Source organism: Arachis stenosperma, chromosome 10 (assembly GCF_014773155.1).
Source record: "Arachis stenosperma cultivar V10309 chromosome 10, arast.V10309.gnm1.PFL2, whole genome shotgun sequence".
NCBI lineage: Eukaryota > Viridiplantae > Streptophyta > Magnoliopsida > Fabales > Fabaceae > Arachis > Arachis stenosperma.
Window position 1 is genome coordinate 13,780,938 of NC_080386.1, and position 18,374 is coordinate 13,799,311.

The 18,374-nt window shown below is 38.6% G+C and overlaps 1 pseudogene; it reads left to right on the forward strand.

Annotated features, from left to right (window-relative positions):
- The first annotated feature begins 3,940 nt into the window (after positions 1-3,940).
- Positions 3,941-5,552, forward strand: LOC130956794 (ABC transporter C family member 3-like; annotated as a pseudogene).
- The last annotated feature ends 12,822 nt before the right edge of the window (positions 5,553-18,374 follow it).

Here is an 18,374-nt window from a genome sequence, read left to right on the forward strand (position 1 = left end):
TTCTTCTCAGGAGACTTGGTGCCAGGGGCGGAGCTTTATTGAGGCAATGAGGGGCTATGACCCCTCCAAATATTTTATAAAATAATTAGTAGTAATATTTTGTATGATATTCTTTGTCCAATTGGTTAGTTATTTTTGTTTTTCTAACTCACATATATGAGCACCTAGGTTCGAATATATCCGCATCATGTTGCACTTTATTTTTTAAAAAACACTCTCAAAACAATGAAATGTTATTTAGATATTTACAAAATATGCTAATAATTCAAATTTTTTTAAAGTAATCAACTTAATCTCTGGCACCTTAACTATCTTTATCATATTATTTTCTTAACCTTTTTTTAGTTTGTTCTTATTTAATTCTCTACTTTTATGTTATTTCCTATTGAAACCCTTATTTTTTATTGTCTAACTAGAATAATCAATTGATCATTACTTGTTTAATTCGTTAATTCTCGTGGGAATGATAACCCACTCCCGTGGTATTACTTAATATGATCCGGTGCACTTGTGAGTAGTTTGTATTTTGTAAATTCTGCATCAAGTTTTTGGCGCCGTTGCTGGAGATTAATTATGATTAACAAACTACTAGTTGATTGATTACCTATATTAGATATTTTTTTTTCTCTTTCTCTTCTATTTCAAAAAAAAGAAAAAAATAAAAAATAAAAAAATATTTCTTTCTATTCTTTCCTATTTTCCTCTCTTTTTACGACATGGTGCATTTGATTCAGTTTTGTGTTTTGTGCTAAGAAAAATAATAGAGAGAGATCACATGGGTTATTACTCACACTCAAGGAATGATTCATATTACTGTTGATGGAGGAACTATCCGGATTTTAGTTGGGAAAGTCAAGACCAAGGAAACTTCAATATTCCATATTCCATTTATCAAGAACCATCATCTCTCTATTTATATCAAGAGCCCTCCTTTCTTTATTCTTATTAAGAATCATCATCTCTGGAGTTAACCTTAGAAACAACCTTAGCAGAACTCTCCAAAAACACAATTAGCTTCATGCAATAAACTAAGGCCTTCATCAGAAACTTGGAAGTTCAAATGGGTCAATTAGCCAGACAACTTACCAAGAGGCCTACCAATACCTTTTCCAGTGACACAATTCCAAATCCAAGGAAAGAATACAAGGCAATAAGCTTGAGGAGTGGAATAGTGCTCAGCAAGAATAATGAAGATTAAACTGAGGCTACAAAGGAGGAGCTAGAAGTGCAAAAGTAAGACCAAGAGGCCCCTGTACCAAGTGAAATTCCAATGAAGAAGGAGGTAGTGGAGAAATACAAGCCTAGGATTCCATATCTTCAGAGGCTACAAAAGGTGACCAAGGAACACACAATTTCTTTCCCAAGAGAAGCAATGCAAGATCCTACGAAAGAATGTAGGAAAATCAAGCAAAAAAGTTCATACTCCAGTGAATTAGAGAACTCTCTACCCTTACACATGAAAGAAGAGGAAGATGCACAAACAAAGGAGGAAGCCATGCACACCCCAAGCTTGCACATTCCAATAATTAAGGAGGAAGCCATACAAGTCCCTTCAAATCTATGCATGCAAGCTTCCGGGAAGAAAAATCTGAATGCACCACCCACATTTGAATTGAAGTCTTCTCCCCCAACACTTAAATATGCTTTCCTTGGTCCTAGTGAATCAGAGAGTTGCATGGGAGTTATTTTTTTGTGAGTATCATTTTTCTCTTCACGTCCACTAAAGTCATTTCTTTTAACCAACTGAAAAAAGTGGAAGAAAAAGCAAGAACTAACCATCAAGCTACTGACGCTAAAGAAGTACTAGTTGGGAGGCAACCCAACGTAGGTAATTCTTTTCTTTTTTTTTTTTTACTTTGATTCATGTTACATATGTATTTCATGGATTAAATTTAGTGTTGCTACACCAACATGACGCTTGCATTTCACTGGGTACTTGGCCTAGCCTCTCATTGATTGTGTCAAACCAAGTTTGATGTTCTCACACCAAGTTTAGTGTTGCCACACTTTACCCATGCAAGGTCCACTCCCCCTGTGCCAATACATTAGTAACATGGTTATTTTGCTTTATTTTGTCTTTTCTTTCATTTTGTTTCTGCATTGCTTCCTTATTTTCACTAGACAATCATGATTATTCCTATTTATATCACCACTGTTTTTCTTTGTTGCTTGAGGACAAACAATCGTTCTAAATTTGGTGTTGGAGGCTATCCTCTACATAGCCTAAAAGGATAAAGAGAAAGATGATGAAGATGAAAGCAATAAGAACTAAGGTTGTTGAATTCTAATTGCTTCCTTCCTTTTTAATTATATGCATATGTTATCATGTTCTATCCTATATAATGTATTTATGAGTTCTGTTAGTCAAGTGTATATCATTACTTGTCCATCACAACCCACAATTATAATTATGCTTACTCCTAAATGTGGTCAAGGATCATGTGCCAAGAAAGAACAAAAAGAAAAAGGGATTGATCATAAAGAGCATGACAATGTGAGTTTGGAAGGCCAAACTAACTAAGAATGTTCAATACAAGCCGAGCCAAATTGCTTGAGGCCTTAGTCTAGAGGACTATTATGGAATATTTACACTTGACAAAGCCTTGAAGGAGCAACATGTAATGAAAAAAAAAGGGCGTTGAAAGAGAAGTCAAAGGCTCTGAGTACCACTGACTAAGGATCTGAGTCAAGTGCTTGTGGTACTTATGTATCAAGCAAAAGTATTAAAAGTCACGACTAGGCTCAAGGTACAAAGCACCCCCTCCCAAAAAGAAGAGAAAGTCAAAGGCTTTGAGCACCAATGATAGGGAATGTTAAAAGGACATGGTAAGCTCAAAGAGCTCCCCAATCAAGTGCTTGTGGTGTTTTTATGTTGAGCAAAACTTGAGACAAAACATTTAGAATCACGGCTAGGCTCAAGGTGCAAAGCACAAAAAAAAAACTGTGGAAGAAAAGTAAATAAGCTTGTTTCAAGGTGATGATTCAAGGAAGGATTCTATAATCTAATCCGGACAGAGGCCTTGAAAGATTATAACCAATTGTGTTGAACTGTACATAAGTGAAATGGCTAACCAAACTCATTCGGGTTGCAACCATTCACCCTTGTATTTTAAGGTTGAAAATTTTGATGACTAAGCCATGATTCTTTGTTTGCTTGAGGACAAACAAGAGCTTAAGTTTAGTGTTATGATGCATGAGCATCTTAAGAATTTTTTGTTGGCATTTCTTATAAAAACTTTATGACTTTTGCTTGGTAATTATATAATTTTTAAGGATATTCTATTAGTATTTTAATTTTCCTGGTTTCAGGATTCTTTTAGGAAAATGTTAGGAAAAGAGAAGTAAAAGCACAAGGAGGAACCAAGAGTTGAAGACAAATGCAAAGAGAATTCGTGGATGTTGTCAACCCTAACCTCTTCACATTCTAACAAGTATAAATTGAGCTATAAAGATCTAAATGACACGGGTTTAGTGACATTAAAAAGATAACTTCGAGAGTTTTCCAACGATATATAATAGTTTATGCTTTCTCTCTGGCATAATGGCCCTAAATGCCGTGACATTGGCATCCAACACCAAACTGCATCCAACATTACAATTCTTCTTGAGAGACTTAGCGCTCACCACTAGAATTTGGACATTTACTAACACTTTTTAACTAACTTTTTAAAATGTTAGTTATACTAATAAAATTATATTTTTAGCAACACTTGTAAAATAAATATTAGAAAAGACACTTTTTTGAAAAAGGGAAAATAAAAATCAAATACAAACGATACCAAATATACAAAGGGGTGAGTATTCTCTTCATTTTCTCCCCATTTCACGTGTTTGAATGTCGTTCTCACTCTCACACTCGACGTTGTAAAACCACCTCTCGTTCCTCCTCAATCATCTCTTATTTCATCTCTTCAATCTCTCGCTCCACCTCATCGATTGCATGGTTCGTGAATCAAAACCACAATCATCTCTGATTCGTCATCTCGCACAATCATCTTGTCTCTGGTTCATCCTCTCGCACCGTCGTCTTCTCACCGGTTCCATCGTCTGCTCATCCTACGGCCTGGTGAGTTCCAGTTCTTTTGTTCAGTTAGTATCTTGCTCCTTCAATCCTCTTTAATATTTATGTAATAATTAATTTGATGTATAACTATTAGTTGATTTAGGTTTTTAATTGGTTATTTAGTAGTTAGCTTTTGAATTTAGGTTTTCATTAAGTTGTTTCTTTGCTGATTAAGTTGTTAAAAACCATATATTAATAGGTTTTCATATCCTCTGTTTTCTAGTTGCTTTTTCTTACTAAACTTGGATTCTAATTTCTAATTTCTGTTTTGTTTGATATTGCCAATTGAAAAAACTCAAATATTGATTCCATCATTTCTAGGCCCGATGAAATTGTTGTATAGAGCAGTAATTAATTTGATACAAAATAAGATTTAAAAAATATTTTATGATAATAATTCTAGTTCAAATAAAATCAGACATGTTTGATTCTTTCTTAAACAATTTTTTTTGTTGGAACCACATTGCTTGGTGCAAAAAAAGGTTTAAAGTTGTAATTTGAACAGAACCTGAGTTATTTTTTCTTCTGTACGAGTGTAAATGTAAAGTAAGCATCAAAGTTCAAATTAAAGTAGTATATGTGGACATACAATAACTGTCACTAAATAATAATTTGTTTGATGGTAGCAGATATAGTTAGTGAGCAAGTAGGTTTGAAGGGACCCTGAGAAACAATCTGGATCCACTAGAGGAATACATTGATGAACAAATTTAGGAGGTTGGTTTGTTAAACAGATTTAGTATCCAAAATTCCAAATTATTTGACTTATAATAATTCTAACTCTAGCATATTAACACATTTACATTATCATATTATACATAGGCCTTTGAAAAGTGTCAACTTGGTGATGAAGTTAGAAGAAAAGAAGGAAAGTTGTGCTCTCCAGGTTTGCATTCTATTTTTCTTGAATCAATAATTATATATCCTCCTAATTTATAACTAGGAAAATTTTGATTACTCTACATGAATATAGTGATATAGTAACCTCTGAACTTATTGCTAAGGCAAAAATTGATGCTGTAGTTAGCGAAAACAGCGAGAATTGGAACATGGGACAAAGGCAATTGGTGTGCCTTGATAGGGTGCTTCTGAAGAAGAGCAAGGTATTGGTGCTTGATGAGGGGACTGCATCAGTTGATTCTACCACGGACAATTTGATTCAACAAACTCTTAGACTGAATTTCGCTGACTCCACAGACCATAGTCATAACCATTGCACATAGAATCACTTCTGTTATTGGCAGTAATATAGTCTTGCTTCTTCATCAAGGCAAGAACTAAGAAATACAAATTATTATTTATTAAACTTTTTTTGCAACTTGATATTCCATTTCTGATTTTATTTGCACTTTTATTTAATGCAGGACTAATTGAGGAGTATGATTCACCTTCAAAATTGCTAGAGGATAAGTCAACATCTTTTGCTCAACTTGTTGCTGAGTACACAATGAGATCCAAAACCAGTTTTGAGAAATCTTCTTATCATTGATTTATACATATTATAGCTAGTCATCATAAGCATTTACAATATAAAACTAAGTAAGGGTTTCCATTTGTAATATTATAAAAAGTTAAATATCAAAACCTCTTATGTATATGTGCATGTAATTAGTGAACATCCATTTAAGGCATAATATATGAGACTGTGCGCGAGTTAATTAGAATTGGAGGATAAGAAAGGTGGGTGATAGATTTATATAGCCAATGAGAGTAGTAGGCCCCAAAAATCATATAGTAGAGAATACATATATAGTACGTCACAAATCAGGAAACAGACGCATGAGTTTATGCATTTTGTGTTGTGGTGGTGCCAATTATTTATTTATGCAACCATATTAACCTCTTTGTCATGTTCATAAAAAAGAGCCACCAGGGTTATTTTGGATCATTCTGATATCACTATCAAATACTTGCCTCTGACAGTTGTATAAGAAAATGACGTTCTTCATCACTGTATTCCTCTAGTAGACACAATTGGACTTTCTTCAACAGGGTTTTCTTGGTATTTGAATGAGTTCTCTTCAGCTTATGAAATCTTTATTTTACAGGTATCTATAAATGGAAATTTATGTGTCATAGCCCATGGGACATATGGCCTATGCATTGTTAATAAATTGTATTTGACGAGCTTCACGATGGTCACTGTGAATATTTGCTATGAGGTCGTCCTGCACAGGAAACTTAACACAAAGATAAATTGTAGATACTATAGCGCCAAACTTATTTAAAAAAGGTCAACCAACTATCAAATTATAGGAACTGAAATAATCGACAACGAAATATTGAACGTCAGAAGTTTTGGATAAGGGATGCTCACCCAGTGTGGTTTGTAATGTAAACTAGGGGTGGCAAAGGGGCCTAAACCCGTCGGGCCGGCCTGCGTAACCCGCCAAAAAAAGCGGGCTGGGCTGGAAAATCATTACCGCCAAATAGCAAAAGCCCGCCTAACCCGCATCGCTTAAACTGCAGGCTTTGGCGGGGCGGGGCGGGCTTCCCCGCCGGGCTAAGGTTTTTTTAGTGAGGGGGTATTTTTGTAATTTTTTTGCCAAAACCAAACTTCCCCCAATCTAATTTACAAGAGTATGAAGATAAAAATTGAGTGTTTTGAATTATGTTTATGTTATTTTAGAGACAATATTTATAATTATGTTTTGGATTATATTTATTTTGCTTTGGAGAGAATATTTATACTTATATTTTGAATAAAAATTTGGTTTATAATTATATTTATTAGATATTTATAATTACAAAGACTTTAATGTTTGTGAATATAAAAAATATAATTTTTTATGCCATTAGAAATTATAAATTTATTAATATGGTTGTGAAATTATATATATTACTTAGTAGTTAATAGTAAAAAAAAAGAGGAGCTTTGGCGGGCTTAACCCGCCAGCCCGCAGTTAGGCGGGGCGGGCTAGGATTCTAGGACTGCCTCACTAGGCGGGGCGGGGCAGGCTTCTCCGCTTGCCAACCCTAATGTAAACCCAGTGAAATTAAGAAATAATTACCCAATAAATTAATTATTATTCAAAGAAATTAGGAAAATTAAATTTTATAATTTAAAGGAGTAAAAAGATTAAAAATACGAATCGGTTGAACCAAACCCGAGGCTCAACCTATAAACCACTGAAAAAATGAGCTTTCTTCCTTCTCTTTTATGAGATACGCTAAGAAGAGAGATCCACATAAAGAGAAAAGAACCCTAACGTCTTCGAAATTCAATCGTCCGTAACATTCAATCCGGAGCTCCGACTGACAAGCAGTCAGTGGTCACGTGTTCATCTCGGAATTCTTTTCAATTTTATTTGATTAAAGTGGTAAGAAATTTGAATTTCCCACCCAGTTCTCTCCCTCCTCAATTTCGAGATTTTTGAGTTTGGGTATTGAGAAATTGAATAATTTTGATGGTTTAGGTGAACTTTAGCAGCAGATAATCACTGGGTTTTGTCCAATAGATCTATGGGTAAGGTAAGGAACTGTTGAATCCTTGTGAAATATTGAATTAGTGAACCCTATGATTATTATAGTGATATTGTGTGAATTAGATTGTGTTCTTATTGATTTCGAGTTCAATTGGGCTGTTTGAAACAAAATTTGGGTGATTAAGTTTGAGGAATTAATGTGTAGAAGCTTGGAGCTTGAGAAATGAGAGGTTTTTGATATGTTCCAAGCTTAGGGAGGAATCGGCCAAGGTATGGTTTTGGTTTTTCATAGTTAATATTTAATGTCACGTGAAAACTTAGGCTATAAGACCTTAAGATAGGGATGAACTGAACGAATTATTGATGGATTGTCTATATGGTATAAGATGTGTGGTTTGGTTGTTGTTCATGATTTTCTATTGGAGTTGGTTGGTTTTGGAAAAAGATTTAATATTGGTATTTGTTTGATTTTAAAATAATTTGATACTGGAAATGATTTGAATGATCGAGAGGTATTTGGTTTGATGGTTGGGACCCTTGAAGGGTGGCAGAAATTTGAGTTTTAGAGAAGATACTGCCGAAATTTATATAAGAATTGGAGTTTTGATTTGAAGTGTTATTAAAAAAAAGATTATTATATGGCTTGTGTATTTGAGAGAGTAAATACCCATAGTAGTCCCTGAGATTCACACAAATAACCAATGTAATCCTTAAGATCCCGAATTCCCCATTGTAGTCCTCCAGATAGAGCTCCAGCACTTAAAGTGGTCCCTGGGTATATTTATGGTGATGAGTCATCACCAGAGCACTGACGTGGACTCGGTTTGCCACGCTGGAGCGGCCAACGGCTAACTGAGCTGGCTAATTTCCAATTTGTACCCACATTGGACCCTCCTATTATATGTAACCATAAATCCCCGAATTCTCAGACACTTCATCTCGTCTTCTTGTTCATCTCTTCTTCTTCTTTCATACACTTCTTCCTATTCATATAGTTCCATCTGGGGCTGCTACTCATGTCGATGATAGGTGGTGGTAGCACTGCAGTTGGAAGCTCTGTTCGTTCCCCATCTAGCTGGAACCGGACGAGAACACAAATGAAGAGCAGAAGATCGGGCCTGCCAGAATGGTGCGGCTGTGGCTGCAGGCTGGTTCTCAGATGGTCTAGCACATATTCGAATCCGAACAAACCATTTTATGGTTGCCCCAATTATAATGTGGGTTAGAATAATTACTTGTGTTGTTATGATTCTCCTCCCCTGACTATTCTTCTGTTGTTTCTCGCTGAACTTTGATCTTTTCTTGGTTACAGACAAGTGGGAAGAGATGGTGCGGGATTTTTGTGTGGGCTGATTCTGTGAGGAATAGGTTGAGAAGTCAGAATGTTGTGGTGATGAAGTGAGGATGAACTTTGATTGGAGGCTTCGAAGGTTGGAGGAGGATGTCCAGATGCAAAAACTTATTATCCAATTGTTAGTGTTAGTTGTATTTGTATTGATAGTGTTATTGGTGATCCTGTATTGTAAATGAGTTGGTGGTTTAGGGTTCTCTGTTAGCAAGAGATGTAAAAAAACTGCTTCTTGATCGAATGAAAAATGTTGTTATCTATGAAACTGTTGTTATTTATGTTTGTGCATGAAATGAACCGTAATCAGTGAAGGCCGAATAAGGCAAGAAAAGTGAATGGTAAACCACAAAGTATAGTATATTAAGATAAATTCCATTGTTTATCAAAAAATAACAAAAGATAGAGGTAAAAGGCAGCATAGAAACATGAATGCTGCTATCTGTAGTTTCATCAAAAGCAAGGCATCTCAAAAAAGCCTTTGGATCACAATTCACCATCTAGTCATTGTACGATGGAAAAGACTAATTACATAAAAAAGAAACTCCTAAGTAGATATATCTAAAGTCTTCAGTTCTTCTTTCTTGGCGGCTTAAATCCTGGCGTTAGGATGAACTTCATCAAGTTGGCAAACTTCGTAGCTATTGCTGAAGATGCACCCTGCAAGGGGTTCACTGTTGGTGAGGTTTTTGGCAGAAAGGATCGTCTTCTTGGTGACAGCTTTGAAGGTCTTTTCGGTCCAGGATCCTATAAGAGAAAAACTTAATTATAAGTATAATTGATCCACAGAAATAATAAAAGCTTGAATATGTAAACTCTTAGTTACCTCTTGAGAATCCTCTTGCTCAGAAGTAATAGGCTGAGTTATCTCGATCTCTTGGGGATTGCTTTCCACATCTGGTTGGCCATAATCGTCTTGGGGCTGCTCAGGCGCAGGATTTCCTTCATCCTTTTTCTTCTTCTCAGCTGCCTCGGCAGCAGCGGCAGCATCAGTATCTCTCTTCTTTTTGCATCCTCTCTTCGTATGCCTCTTTTCACCACATAAACTGCATGTAAAGGTCCCCAGCTATCTTTTTAGCTGCACACCATCTGCAATGTTGCTCGACAGTTTTGGGTCAACTTTAGGATTTTTAGTTCCAAAACCACTCTTCTCATCCGCATCCATCCTCCTCTTCATCTTTAGTTTTTCAGGTTTTGTCTTGATTTTAGGGGCATGTGGCCTATTATAGTCCTTTGCTTGCTCCCATAGTGGTTGCCCCAGAATTGGATTAATGTGGTGGTTATAAGTTTTTCTGTATGATTCCATGGTCAGCCATCTGTGACAGAAGTCCTCCGGCTGCTTATTCACACGAGAAGGGGCAGCACAAGCGTGCACACACGGAATACCTGCAGGTGCCAAACAGTGACATGAACCATGATAATAGGTATGGTTGAAGTAACTACAATTCATAAAGACAATTGTTATACACAAGCAACTTACCCGTTAGCATCCAAAATTGGCAGGTGCACAATCTTTTTCCTATGTCCACAACATGGTTAGTTGGATGTCCGTGCACCTCAAATTTTTCGTATCCGTTATCCCCAGTCCAAATAGAATTTCAATTCTTGGATTCTTTCCTAACCTTTTTCAGCCCGCTCTTTATAACCAGTGTGAGCTTCCCAGTGTGATTCTTCAGCTTTACCTTATTTTTCGCTATGGAGTGCATAACAAACATTCTTACCTCCTCCAGCAATGTTATGATGGGTTTGGCTTGTGCATCCTTAATCTTAGAATTGAACACCTTGCATGCGTTGTTACAGATGCTATCCAACTTCGGCTTATGGCTGAATAAGCTTTTGGTCCAAGCATTCATCGGCCACTTCTCTAAATATGCCCAAGCATCCTCATTTAACCTTTTGATCTTGTCCATTTTATTCCTGAATTCCTGGTATGTTGTTGCCTTTGCACATTCCCACAAAAGTTCCCATAGCTATAAGTCCTTCCAATTCTTGTTGAAATTTTTTCATAAGTGCCAGACACAGAAACAGTGATGCACGTCAGGCATCACCTCTTTCACTGCTGATATCAGTCCCTGTCAGATTCATGAAACATTATACATATATAGCTTTAACAAAATGTACACATATATGACCCTGACTTTATATTCGTGACCCATAATAGTCCCTGACGTTTATGATTATCCCCATAATGATCCTTAACCTTTACAATCGATCCTTATAAAAGTCCCTAACCGTTATCAAATATATACACAATGATTCAGGGAATGAATTATATAAAAGGTTTACAGGACACCCTGATTAATCAGATAACCAATTTCTATTTGTCATTTCTAGTAGCAATGTTTCCCATAATAGATATGCAAATAAGCATATGAGCATATATATTCAAATAGGTAAGCATATGAGCATATGAGCATATAACGGATAAGCATTTAACCATCAATAACTACAAGTGTAAACATTATACCTTTTGCATATCGGATATGAAGCACCAGTCATGATCTTTATAGCAACCCAAGTCCTTATGAAGTAGCTCAAGAAACCATCTCCATGTCTCTGTATTCTCCACTCTGACAATAGCCCAAGCTATTACATAGATATGGTGATTTGCATCTAACCCCACGGCTGACAATATCTGGCTACCAAACCTTGTCTTAAGGAATGCACCATCCAACCCTATCAAAGGACAGCATCCAGCTTTGAACCCGTTTTTACAGCCGCTTAAGCATACATACATCCTTTCAAAGGTAACTTCACCGTCTGGCTGTGGGCTGGTACATATCTCTACAGTGAAACCGGGATTGGTCTTCAGCAGCGTCATACCATAATCCCGAACTATCTTATATTGCTCTTTAACATCACCATACACCACACTTCGAGCATCCATTAATGCCCTCGAGGTTGAATTCTTATTCAGTGTCAAATCAAACCGTGTCTTGAAGTAAGTTGTAGCCTCGCAATGTCCAAAATTCGGGTACTTTCTCACCTTCTTTACAAGCTTGCTACATATCCAGTTCCTATTGGCAGCCCTATTCTTGTCCTCTCTTGGACAAGTGTAGTCATCGTTGAAGGTCTTAATTTGCCAACATGTGTCCTCATGGTCTCTTGATGCATAAGCCACCCATGGACAATCACTGACCTTACAAACCGCCCTACATCTTATGTTGTCATTTTTCACTAGCTTTATACTTCGACCCTCTTGGATTGTGTATTCTTTCACAGCTTCTCTAAATTCCCATTTCGTTTCGAACTTCATTCCAATCTCAAGGTGCAACTCTCCAAACCTTGAACCCTCCCTAAACAGCGGAGATGCCTCCTCATAATCATTTCCTTCCTCCAGCTGATCTTCTGAGTTTGGAGGCGTTTCCATCTCCTGAGTGCCAGAAATTGGTGTTATTTAAGTCAACATCTGGGTCTAGTCCATCATCTTCCACTTCATCAACACAACCCACGAACCCAAGATTAACTTTAGTGTTACTCACCTCCTGCACCAAACCGCCATCTTCATGCAATATCTTCTCCTTCCCTTTCCATACTGGATTAACATTTTTGGATCCCACATCTGATTGTACCTTATTTCTCCTAATCCTACTCCCAGTTTTATGATCATTCTCTGCAGCCTCAAAATCAGAGGAATTACTCTCATATGGTCCTGGCTTAAAAAGGCTATCCTCTTCACTTCAGAAGAGTCAGAAGACACATCAAATGGAACTTCATTGTTAAACACTTTGCTCCTGAATCCTCTGGCAGCAGACCGTGTACAGGGTCTCCTGGAAATACTTGATCTCTTAGGCTTCGTGGGCTGGCTGGATCTTGTGGGTTTGGTGGCCTTGGTGGGCTAGTGTAATCTATTGGGCTTCGTTGCCTTGGGGGGTTGGTTGTCTTAGAAGGTTTAGTGTTTCTTGTTGGCACCTTGGGCTGGGTAGGAGTCCTTAATACTGGTGGTGGCTGTGTGACTTCAGATGTAGTATGAACTTTGGTGTTGGAATGTGATTGTACAACCTTCGGGGTGGGAGCAACTATGAGTGCACGAGTCTCAATCTGTTGGGGACTGACATCAGCATCTTTAGCATTACACCCCTCTCCACCATCTTTATCCAAGTACACAACTGTGTTACTGGTGCGTGAAATTGTGAACAATACTTTTCACAACTCTCATAATCCCCGGTCATGAACTCCAAAAACTTGGTAGTTCAATTCCATGGCATTACACAACTTCGCACAACTAACCAGCAAGTGCACTGGGTCGTCCAAGTAATACCTTACGTGAGTAAGGGTCGATCCCACGGAGATTGTTAGTATGAAGCAAGCTATGGTCATCTTGTAAATCTCAGTCAGGCAAACTCAAATGGGTATAGTGATAAACGAAAATAACATAAAGATAAAGATAGAGATACTTATGTAATTCATTGGTAGGAACTTCAGATAAGCGTATGAAGATGCCTTCCCTTCCATCTCTCTGCTTTCCTACAGTCTTCATCCAATCCTTCTTACTCCTTTCCATGGCAAGCTTATGCAAGGGTTTCACCGTTGTCAGTGGCTACCTCCCATCCTCTCATTGGAAATGTTCAACGCACCCTGTCACGGCACGGCTATCCATCTGTCGGTTCTCAATCAGGCCGGAATAGAATCCAGTGATTCTTTTGTGTCTGTCACTAACGCCCCGCCTTCAGGAGTTTGAAGCACGTCACAGTCATTCAATCATTGAATCCTACTCAGAATACCACAGACAAGGTTAGACCTTCCGGATTCTCTTGAATGCCGCCATCAGTTCTCGCCTATACCACGAAGACTTTGATCTCACGGAATGGCTGGCTCGTTTGTCAGGTGAGCACTCGGTTGTCAGGCGATCAACCATGCATCGTGTTATCAGGAATCCAAGAGATATTCACTAGAGCTTTGATTGCTTGTAGAACAAGAATGGTTGTCAGTCACCTTGTTCATGAGTGAGAATGATGATGAGTGTCACGGATCATCACCTTCATCAAGTTGAAGAACAAGTGATATCTTGGACAAAGAACAAGCGGAATTGAATAGAAGAACAATAGTAATTGCATTAATACTCGAGGTACAGCAGAGCTCCACACCTTAATCTATGGTGTGTAGAAACTCCACCGTTGAAAATACATAAGCATAAGGTCTAGGCATGGCCGAATGGCCAGCCTCCCAATGATCTAAGATAGCATAAAACGAAGATAGCTACCAAAGTCTCCAGATACAATAGTAAAAGGTCCTACTTATAGATAACTAGTAGCCTAAGGTGTACAAAGATGAGTAAATGACATAAAAATCCACTTCCGGGCCCACTTGGTGTGTGCTTGGGCTGAGCAATGAAGCAATTTCGTGTAGAGACTCTTCTTGGAGTTAAACGCCAGCTTTTATGCCAGTTTGGGCGTTTAACTCCCATTTGGGTGCCAGTTCCAGCATTTAACGCTGGGATTTCTTGAGGTGACTTTGAACGCCGGTTTGGGCCATCAAATCTTGGGCAAAGTATGGACTATCATATATTGCTGGAAAGCCCAGGATGTCTACTTTCCAACGCCGTTGAGAGCGCGCCAATTGGGCTTCTGTAGCTCCAGAAAATCCACTTCGAGTGCAGGAAGGTCAGAATCCAACAGCATCTGCAGTCCTTTTCAGTCTCTGGATCAGATTTTTGCTCAGATCCCTCAATTTCAGCCAGAAAATACCTGAAATCACAGAAAAACACACAAACTCATATTAAAGTCCAGAAAAGTGAATTTTAACTAAAAACTAATAAAAATATACTAAAAAACTAACTAGATCATACTAAAAACATACTAAAAACAATGCCAAAAAGCGTATAAATTATCCGCTCATCACAACACCAAACTTAAATTTGTTGCTTGTCCTCAAGCAACTGAAAATCAAATAAGATAAAAAGAAGAGAATATGCAATGAATTCCAAAAACATCTATGAAGATCAGTATTAATTAGATGAGCGGGGCTTTTAGCTTTTTGCCTCTGAACAGTTTTGGCATCTCAGTCTATCCTTTGAAATTCAGAATGGTTGGCTTCTTTAGGAACTCAGAATCCAGATAGTGTTATTGATTCTCCTAGTTAAGTATGATGATTCTTGAACACAGCTACTTTATGAGTCTTGGCCGTGGCCCAAAGCACTCTGTCTTCCAGTATTACCACCGGATACATACATGCCACAGACACATAATTGGGTGAACCTTTTCAGATTGTGACTCAGCTTTGCTAAAGTCCCCAATTAGAGGTGTCCAGGGTTCTTAAGCACACTCTTTTTGCCTTGGATCACAACTTTATTCTTTCTTTTTCTCTTTTTTTTTTCTTTCGGTTTTTTTTCTTTTTTTTTCTTTCGCTTGCTTTCTCTCTCTTTTTTTTTTATTCACTGCTTTTTCTTGCTTCAAGAATCATTTCTAATGATTTTTCAGATCCTCAGTAACATGTCTCCTTTTTCATCATTCTTTCAAGAGCCAACCTTCATGAACCACAAATTCAAGATACATATGCACTGTTTAAGCATACATTCAGAGAACAAGAGTATTGCCACCACATCAAATTAATTAAACTATTATAAAATTCAAAATTCATGCAATTCTTTCCTTTTCAATTAAGCACGTTTTTATTCAAGAAAGGTGATGGATTCATAGGACATTCATAACTTTAAGGCAAAGACACTAAGACACTAATGATCACAAGACACAAACATGGATAAACTTCCTTGTCCTTTGTTGCTCTCTCCCTCATGATTCTTTGGTCTTCTCTAATTTCATGGAGGATGATGGAGTGTTCTTGATGCTCCACCCTTAGTTGTCCCATGTTGGAACTCAATTCTCCTAGGGAGGTGTTCAGTTGCTCCCAATAGTTTTGTGGAGGAAGGTGCATCCCTTGAGGTATCTCAGGGATCTCATGATGAGAGGGGTCTCTTGTGTGCTCCATCCTTTTCTTGGTGATGGGCTTGTCCTCATCAATGGGGGTGTCTCCTTCTATGTCAACTCCAACTGAATAACAGAGGTGACAAATGAGATGAGGAAAGGCTAGCCTTGCCAAGGTGGAAGATTTGTCCGCCACTTTATAGAGTTCTTGGGCTATAACCTCATGAACTTCCACTTCTTCTCCAATCATGATGCTATAAATCATGATGGCCCAGTCTAGAGTAACTTCGGACCGGTTGCTAGTGGGAATGATTGAGCGTTGAATGAACTCCAACCATCCTCTAGCCATGGGCTTGAGGTCATGCCTTCTCAATTGAACCGGCTTGCCTCTTGAGTCTCTCTTCCATTGTGCGCCCTCTTCACATATAACTGTGAGGACTTGGTCCAACCTTTGATCAAAGTTGACCCTTCTTGTGTAAGGATGTTCATCTCCTTGCATCATAGGCAAGTTGAACGCTACCCTCACGCTTTCCGGACTGAAATCCAAGTATTTCCCCCGAACCATAGTAAGATAATTCTTTGGATCCGGGTTCATACTTTGATCATGGTTCTTTGTGATCCATGCATTGGCATAGAACTCTTGAACCATCAAGATTCCGACTTGTGAATGGGGTTGGTAAGTACTTCCCAACTCTTCTTCGGATCTCATGGCGGATCTCCGGATATTCACCCTTTTTGAGTGAAAAGGGGACCTCGGGGATCACCTTCTTCAAGGCCACAACTTCATAGAAGTGGTCTTGATGCACCCTTGAGATGAATCTATCCATCTCTCATGACTCGGAGGTGGAAGCTTTTGCCTTCCCTTTCCTCTTTCTAGAGGTTTCTCCGGCCTTGGATGCCATAAATGGTTATGGAAAAACAAAAAAGTAATGCTTTTACCACACCAAACTTAAAAGGTTTGCTCGTCCTCGAGCAAAAGAAGAAAGAAGAGAGTAGAAGAAGAAGAAATGAGGGAGAAGGGGATGGCTTTGTATTCGGCCAAAGAAGGGGAGAAGTGGTGTTTAGGTTGTGTGAAAATGAAGGAATGAAGGAGGGTATTTATAGAAGAGAGGGGAGATGGAGTTCGGCCATTATGGGTGGGTTTGGGAGGGAAAGTGATTTGAATTTGAAGGGTGAGGTTGGTGGGGTTTTGTGAAGGATGGATGTGAGTGGTGAAGAGAAAGATGGGATATGATAGGTGAGGGGTTTTTGGGGAAGAGGTATTGAGGTGATTGGTGAAAGGGGGAAGAGGAGAGAGGGTGGTGGTGGGGTTGGTGGGGATCCTGTGGGGTCCACAGATCCTGAGGTGTCAAGGAAAAGTCATCCCTGCACCAAATGGCATCAAAATCCACGTTTTGAGCCATTTCTGGCGTTAAACGCCGGGCTGATGCCCATTCCAGGCGTTTAACGCCAGGTTCTTGCCCTTTTCTGGCGTTTAACGCCAGTCTGGTGCCCTTTTCTGGCGTTAAACGCCCAGAATGGTGCCAGACTGGGCGTTAAACGCCCAACTGCTAGCCTCACTGGCGTTTAAACGCCAGTGAATTCTTCCTCCAGGGTGTGCTGTTTTTCTTCCTGTTTTTCATTCTGTTTTTGCTTTTTCAATGGATTTTGTGACTTCTTATGATCATCAACCTACAAAAAACATAAAATAACAAAAGAAAATATATAAAATATAATCATTGGGTTGCCTCCCAACAAGCGCTTCTTTAATGTCAGTAGCTTGACAGATGGCTCTCATGGAGCCTCACAAATGATCAGAGCAATGTGGGAACCTCCCAACACCAAACTTAGAGTTTGAATGTGGGGTTCAACACCAAACTTAGAGTTTGGTTGTGGCCTCCCAACACCAAACTTAGAGTTTGACTTTGGGGGCTCTATTTGTCTCTGATTTGAGGGAAGCTCTTCAAGCTTCATCTCCATGGTGACAGAGGGATATCCTTGAGCCTTAAACACCAAGGATTTTTCATTCACTTGAATGATCAGTTCACCTCTATCAACATCAATCACAGCCTTTGCTGTGGCTAGGAAGGGTCTGCCAAGGATGATGGATTCATCCATGCACTTCCCAGTCTCTAGGACTATGAAATCAGTAGGAATGTAATGGTCTTCAACTTTTACCAAAACATTCTCTACAAGTCCATGAGCTTGTTTTCTTGAGTTGTCTGCCATCTCCAATGAGATTCTTGCAGCTTGTACCTCAAAGATCCCTAGCTTCTCCATTACAGAGAGAGGCATGAGGTTCACACTTGACCCTAAGTCACACAGGGCCTTCTTGAAGGTCATGGTGCCTATGGTACAAGGTATGGAAAATTTCCCAGGATCTTGTCTCTTTTGAGGTAATTTCTGCCTAGACAAGTCATCCAGTTCTTTGGTGAGCAAGGGAGGTTCATCTTCCCAAGTCTCATTTCCAAATAACTTGTCATTTAACTTCGTGATTGCTCCAAGGTATTTAGCAACTTGCTCTTCAGTGACATACTCATCCTCTTCAGAGGAGGAATACTCATCAGAGCTCATGAAAGGCAGAAGTAAGTCCAATGGAATCTCTATGGTCTCATTTTGAGCCTCAGATTCCCATGGTTCCTCATTGGGGAACTCAAAGGAGGTTGGTGCACGCCCATTGAGGTCTTCCTCAGTGGCGT